The sequence below is a fragment of the Nicotiana tabacum genome, chromosome 15 (assembly GCF_000715075.1).
Source record: "Nicotiana tabacum cultivar K326 chromosome 15, ASM71507v2, whole genome shotgun sequence".
Taxonomy (NCBI): Eukaryota; Viridiplantae; Streptophyta; class Magnoliopsida; order Solanales; family Solanaceae; genus Nicotiana; species Nicotiana tabacum.
Window position 1 is genome coordinate 97,378,064 of NC_134094.1, and position 7,790 is coordinate 97,385,853.

The window sequence follows — 7,790 nt, forward strand, 5'->3', positions numbered from 1 at the left end:
TGCCTCGTATTGATGACCTATTTGATCAGTTACAGGGTGCCAGAGTGTTTTCCAAGATTGACTTGCGTTTAGGCTATCATCAGTTGAAGATTGGGGAGCCAGATATCCCGAAGACTACTTTCAGGACTCGGTATGGTCACTATGAGTTCCTTGTGATATCATTTGGGCTGACCAATGCCCCAGCAACATTCATGCACTTGATGCACAGTGTGTTCCAGCCCTATCTTGACTCTTTCGTCATTGTGTTTATCGACGACATTCTGGTATACTCCCGGAGTCGGGAGGATCATGAGCAGCACCTGAGGACTGTGCTCCAGACCTTGAGAGAAAAGAAGTTATATGCAAAATTTTCAAAGTGAGAGTTTTGGCTAAACTCAGTGGCATTTTTGGGTCATGTAGTGTCGAGTGATAGGATCAAGGTAGATCCAAAGAAGGTTAAAGTAGTGTAGATTTGGCCCAGACAATCCTCAACTACGGAGATCTGGAGTTTTTTTGGTTTGGCGGGGTATTACCGTCGATTTGGGAAGGGTTTCTCATCTATCGCAGCACCTATGACCAGGCTAACCCAGAAGGGTGCTCTGTTCAGGTAGACAGAGGAGTGTGAGGAGATCTTTCAAAAGCTTAATACAACCTTGACTACGGACCCAGTATTGGTATTGCCTACAGGTTTGGGGTCTTATACCGTATATTGTGATGCGTCGCGGATTGGTCTCGGCGCGGTGTTAATGCAGGACGGTAGGGTGATTGCCTATGCGTCTAGACAGTTGAAGATGCGTGAAAAGAACTATCCTATCCAAGACCTTGAGTTAGCAGCTATTGTTCATGCCTTGAAGATTTGGCGGCACTATTTGTACGGTGTCCCTTGTGAGATCTACACTGATCACCGGAGTCTGCAGCATCTGTTCAAACAGAAGGATCTTAACTTGCATCAACGAAGGTGGTTAGAGCTACTTAAGGATTATGATATCACTATTTTGTACCATCCTGGGAAGGCCAATATGGTGGCCGATGCCTTGAGTCGTCGGGCAGAGAGTTTGGGGAGCCTAGCATACCAGCAGTAGAGAGGCCATTGGCTTTGGATGTTCAGGCTTTGGCCAACCGGTTTGTTAGATTGGATGTTTCTCAGCCTAATCGAGTTTCGGCTTGTGTAGTATCTCAGTCTTCTCTTTATGATCGTATCAGGGAGCGTCAGTATGATGACCCCCCATCTGCTTGTCCTTAAGGACATGGTTCAGCACGGTGATACTGAGGAGGTCACTAATGGAGATGATGGTGCATTAAGGATGCAGGGCAGGCTATGTGTGCCCAATATAGATGGGTTGCGTGAGTTGATTCTCCAGAAGGCTCACAGTTCGCGGTACTCCATTCATCCGGGTGCCGCGAAGATGTATCAGGACTTGAGGCAGCATTATTGGTGGAGGAGAATGAAGAAGAACATAGTAGAGTATGTAGCTCGGTGTCTAAATTGCCAGCAGGTGAAGTATGAGCATCAGCGGCCAAGTGGTTTGGTTCAGAAGCTAGAGATTCCGAAGTGGAAATGGGAGCGGATCACTATGGATTTCGTTGTTGGGCTTCCACGGACTCAGAGGAAATTTGATGTTGTTTGGGTAATTGTGGATAGGTTGATCAAGTCGGCTCATTTTATTCCAGTGATGACTAGTTATTCTTCCGAGCAGCTAGCTCGAGTTTATATCCGCGAGATTATCAGGCTTCATGGCATGCTGGTATCTATCATCTCTAACCGGGGTACATAGTTTACATCGCAGATTTGGAGGGTCGTACAGCATGAGTTGGGTACTCGGGTTGAGTTGAGCACAACATTTCACCCTCAGACGGACAGACAGTCCGAGTGCACTATTCAGATACTGGAGGATATGCTTCGTGCATGTGTGATGGAGTTTGGGGGTTCTTGGGATCAGTTCTTGCCACTTGCGGAGTTTGCCTACAATAACAGTTATCAGTCGAGCATTCAGATGGCACCGTATGAGGCTTTGTATGGTAGACGGTGTCGGTCTCTAGTGGGTTGGTTCGAGCCGGGCGAGGCAAGGCTATTGGGCACAGACTTGGTTCAGGATTCTTTGGAGAAGGTTAAGGTGATTCAGGATCGACTTTGCACAGCCCAGTCCATACAGAAGAGTTATGCGGATCAGAAGGTTCGCGATGTTGTATTCATGGTTGGAGCACGGGTCTTGCTCCGGGTTTCGCCCATGAAAGATATGATGAGGTTCGGGAAGAAGGGCAAGTTGATACCAAGGTTTATTGGCTCGTTCGAGGTGTTGCGGCGAGTTGGGGAGGTTGCTTATGAGCTTGCCTTGCCTCCCAGTCTAGCAGGAGTTCATCCATTATACCATGTTTTTATGCTCCGGAAGTATCATGGCGATCCGTCTCATGTGTTGGATTTCAGCTCAGTCCAATTGGACAAGGATTTATCTTATGTTGAGGAGCTAGTGGCTATTTTGGACAGGCAGGTCCGAAAGCTGAGGTCAAAGAACATTACTTTAGTGAAGGTTTGGTGGAGGGGTCAGCTGGTCGAGAAGGTGACTTGGGAGACCGAGCATGATATGCGCAGCCGTTATCCTCATCTATTCACCACTTCAGGTATGTCTCTATGCTCGTTCGAGGACGAATGATTGTTTTAAGAGGTGGAGGATGTAACGACCTGGTCGATCATTTTGAGAGTAATAGCCCTGATCCCCTAATTACTGCTTTCCATGTATCATTTTATGCTTATGTGACTTGCCGGGAGGATTTGTCTTTGGTTTCGGAGTGAAATGGGACACTTAGTCCTAAAACGAAAGCATAAGTTTTAGGAATTTGATCGTAGTTGGAACTGTGTGAAGATATCTCTGAAATGGAGTTTCGTCGGTTTCGTTAGCTTTGTTGGGTGATTTTGGACTTAGGAACGTGCCTGGATTGTGATTTGGAGGTCCGTAACTGAATTAGGCTTGAAATGGCGAAAGTTGAATTTTTGGGAAGTTTGACCAGGAGTGGATTTTTGTATATCGGGGTGGGATTCCGATTCCGAAAGTTAGAGTAGGTCCGTAATGTCAATAGGACGTGAATTAATAGGGTTCAGCATCGGTTGTGGAAGTTTGAAGTTTTGAAGTTCATTAAGCTTGAATTGGGGCGCGGTTCGTGTTTTTGTGGTTGTTTGATGTGATTTGAGCGCTCGACTAAGTTCATATGGTATTTTAGGACTTGTTGGTATATTTGGTTGAGGTCCCGGGGGCCTCGAGTGGATTCCGGGTGGTTAACAGACTAGGATTGGACTTGTGAGGATTGCTGAAGTTGGGCATCATCTGGTGTAATCGCACCTGCGGAGTCCCCATCGTAGGTGCAAGCTCGCAAAAGGGAGCTAAGGAGCGCAGAAGCGGGAGTTGAGAAACTGGCCAGGAATCGTAGGTGCGAGGGAAATACCATATCTGCGAGCCCACAGATACATTTGATGTTCCATAGAAGCAGAGAGTTAGCTGGAAGGGGGAGTCCGCAGAAGCAGACAATGTTCGCAGGCGCGCACTCGCAGGTGTGGCCTTCTGATCACAGAAGCGGACCCAGGTATTTTAAGTCAAGTCCACACCTCTGATGGAAATTCCGCAGGTGCGGCATCGTAGGTGCGACTGTGGGTCCGCAGGTACGAGATCACTCGACAGGAAAGGGGAAATTATGAGGGTTTGATCTCATTTTTATTTTAGGACTTTGAGAGCTCAGATTGAAGAGATAATTTGAGGGATTTTCAGAGGAAACTATTGGGTAATGATTCTTAACCCGTTTTTGGTTATATTCCACTAATCTATCGTTAATTTCATCATTTAATTAAGGATTTGGGTTGAGAAAATTGGGGGGAAAGTTGGAAAGTTCTTCAACCAAATTTTTGGGTTTTGATTGAGATGTTGGTATCGGATTTAAGTAATTTTGGTACGAGTGAACTCGTGGTTGAATGTGTGTATTTTATGACTTTTACCCGATTCCGAGACGTGGGCCCGGGTTGACTTTTTGTGGCTATTTTTTAATTTCTTGTTAAAGTTTTGATTTTATTAATTGGACTAGTTTCTTATAGTTATATTTACGATATGTAATTGCTTTTGACTATATTTGGGCCATTCATAGTCGGAAAGTCATGGAAGAGGCATTCTTATTGATTGATTGAGCTTCGTTCGAGGTAAGTGGCTTGCCTAACCTTGTGTGGGGGAAATCCCCTTAGTATTTGGTACTGTTGTGATACTTTTGTGATATGTGAGTGCCGTGTACGTGACGTGACGAGTGCGTACATGGACTAATTGTTATAAAACCCGATTTTTACTGAGCAGTAACCTGTTACTTCTTAATTGAATTACATTAGCATGTGTAGTTATCTTGTTTAGCCTAATATCGCATGTCTACGTGTCTTAATTTCTTATTTGAAACATGTATATCATGCTTAGTTGATTTCCTGCTTTTCCTTGACTTGTATTTAGTTTTAAACTGTAGGATTTCTTGCTATAATTGTTGTTTCCATTGATTTCGAGCTGTGTATTTACTTTTGGGACTACGAGACTGTACCTCGGGAGATCCCTTGTTGCATATTTACTTTTGGGACTATGAGGATGTACCTCGGGAGATCCCCCTGCATATTTACTTTTGGGACTACGAGGCGATACCTCGGGAGATCCCCTGTTGAGCATTTACTTTTGGGACTACGAGACAGTATCTCGGGAGTGCCCCTGTTGTTTATCCCTATGTGTTGTGCTGTTATCTTTCTGTAGTTTCTCCTTGTTAAATTTCCAGTCTCTTATTACATTGCTATATTTTTTGCCTTAAATTATTATATATACCAGTAGGGCCCTGACCTGACCCTGTCACTACTCTACTGAGGTTAGACTTAGCACTTAATGGGTACCGTTGTGGTGTACTCATGCTACTCTTCTGCACATGTTTTGTGTGCAGACCCAGGTACCTCCTACCAGCCCCGCTATTAGCTGAGTGTACTTGCTGCTGCTATGGAGACTTCAAGGTATATCTGTCAGCGTTCGCAGACCTCGGAGTCCCCCTCTATTCCCTCCTATGTTATTTACTTTTCTGTATTTTTCTTAGACTCTGATGTATAGAGACATCTAGCTTTCTCTTAGAAGCTTGTGACTTATGACTACCGGGTCTTTGGGAATTGTTTATACTCGAGTGTTGGTTTACTTATACATGCCGAGTGGCATTTTTCAGTTATATAGTTATCTGTTGAAGTTTAGTGGTTGATTCTGTTTTTATTTCAATTATTCTGAAATTGTTAGGCTTACCTAGTTGTAGAGACTAGGTGTCGTGAAATTTAGGAATCTTCCAAATTATGTTGGATAATTACTCTAATAGTTAAATTATGAACTTTTGAGCAATTATTTATTAGTTTGTACAACCTTTGGCTAGTTTCGGATTGTTTGGCACCGACTTGAGGCTTTTAGAGCGATTTGTGGATTGGAAAGTGGAGTTGGGAACGAGGTAAGTCTCTTGCCTAACCTTGTAAGAGGGAATTAATCTCATATGTGTTTAAATTATTATTTTTTACTAATTGTGGGTGCTACGTACGCACAGAGTGATGAGAGTCCGCGCGTAGCTAAAATTCATGTTATGTCCGGGTAGACATATGCCTTTATTATGCTATTACTTGCACTATTTGGACTCAACTTGCTAGTTTAATCGCTTGTATTGATAAGTAAAACTTGGTTAAAGATCATGTTAAATCGAGCTTCGTTACTTAGAGAGTTAGCGGAATGTTTAATTATTGATGGATAATTATATTATTTCATGGGTTTACCTCGGAGTTGTAAATATGAAATGCGAAATCCGAAGAGTTTTCCCATTCCTGTGGATCGGGTCGAATGCCTCGACAATATTTATATATATTATTCGATTCATCCATGGATCGGGCCGTATGACCTCGATATAACTCGTGCGTGTTGTTACTCGAAGTCCGATTACACTTGATATATTTTTCATGACTTATGATTTATAAATACATGTTGAGCCCTTACTTGTTGAGATTAGTATGTGATATTTGGGGACTTTTAATTATTATTTTGATAAATGGTCATTTAATTATTGCCTCTTATTCCATCATTATTGTTGTATTTCATGCCTATTAAATAATTGTACATTATGTATATTGCCCACTAGTAAGTGTCGAAGTCGACCCCTCATCACTACTTTTTCGAGGTTAGACTAGATACTTACTGGGTACATGTTGTTTATGTACTCACGCTATACTTATGCACATATCGTGGTGAGTTGCTTTCCCATGCTCCGTTCTGCAGCACCCGGAGCCTCCTCTTGTTATGTTTTATCACTTTTATCTATTTTATTTCAGACAGTAGTTCTTAGAGAGTTTTGTATATTCTACTAGATGCTCGTGCACTTGTAACACCGGATTTTGGGGATTCTAGTAGACACTCATGGGTTTTGATTATTTAATTTACTATCTTACTTTCCCGTTTAGTTTATGCTTTGCATTACTACGTTCACTTACTATTTTTTTTGCATTAAATAAAAATCAAAGACTTTAAAAATATTAAAATGAGAAATAAAATGGGTAGTTCACCGTTGGCTTTCCTAGCGGCGACGTTGGGTGCCATCACGACCTATATTGAAAATTGGGTTGTGACATGGCATGTTCCTATTGGCTCTTCCATTTGACTTATCATGCCACATCATTTGACACGTGATACCAACTTGGGTCTCTAGGAAGATGACATCTTAGGCTTAATAAAGTGGGCTCAACACTTGTAGCCCAATTAAATAGGCTAGCACAATAAATTTGGACTTATTTATTTAACTCGTATGTATTGGACTTATATAATTAATTCAATTATATTAGCCCATAATATTTTAGTTGGACTAGAATATCTTGAATTTAAAATATGGTCCAAATTATGTTATGGATCTAGAGCCAAGAAATTATGCATGCCTACAACATATAACTAATATTTAATAGTATAAAGGCAAATATTGTCCTTTCCTTTTTTTGAATTTTACTAATACTAGGAATGATCAAGTATGAAGGTTAAATGTAGACAATATCCAAAAATAAAATGATAAATTTGACCACTTTACCTTTTTGGTATATTGCAAATATGCCCATACATATGATAAGCATAACTAATTGTTTCAAAGTTGTCCTTGCCGTTGTCAAGGGCGGAGCTAGCATGCGAGATACGGGTTCGGCCGAACCCAGTAGCTTTGATCTAAACCTTGTATTTGTCTTAAAAAATCTATTAAATATAAATAAATTATCAATTTAAAATTCAGTAACTTAAACGGATTATAACCCAGAACCCATAAATTTCAAGTTATCTTTCCGTTGTGGCACAGACAATAAATATAGCTAAAGCTATTGTAAACTACATAAACGCCGTAGAAGCTAAGCTGTACGCGCAATAATAGTAGGTTTATCTAGCATAAAGTAGATAAGTAGTCAAAATTTCTAATTAGAATATATATAAAAATAATATTGTGCAGCTGATGGTACAACAGGTCTTCTTAGTTCAGTGGTAGAGCGCGTGGCTTTTAACCACGTGGTCGTGCGTTCGATCCCCACAGACGGCGGACATCTCTTTATGTTTAACTGATTAATTGACATTTAGTTTTATTCTTAAAAATAATAATTTCTCCTGTCTATTGTTATTGTAATTTCCTTCCCTGCCTTTTCTTCGTGTTCCTTAAAAAACATTTTAATAGGTTATGCTCCAATAATTCTTAAGTCATCGCAAAATTGACCTACAATTCTCTTTAGATATTCCATATAGGTCATATGATTATGATATATTAAAGCA

General features: G+C 41.2%; 1 non-coding gene across 1 annotated transcript; it reads left to right on the forward strand.

The window, feature by feature from the left end:
* The first annotated feature begins 7,491 nt into the window (after nt 1-7,491).
* Nucleotides 7,492-7,563, forward strand: TRNAK-UUU (transfer RNA lysine (anticodon UUU)). The gene has a single exon. It is a non-coding gene; the product is annotated as a tRNA-Lys (tRNA).
* The last annotated feature ends 227 nt before the right edge of the window (nt 7,564-7,790 follow it).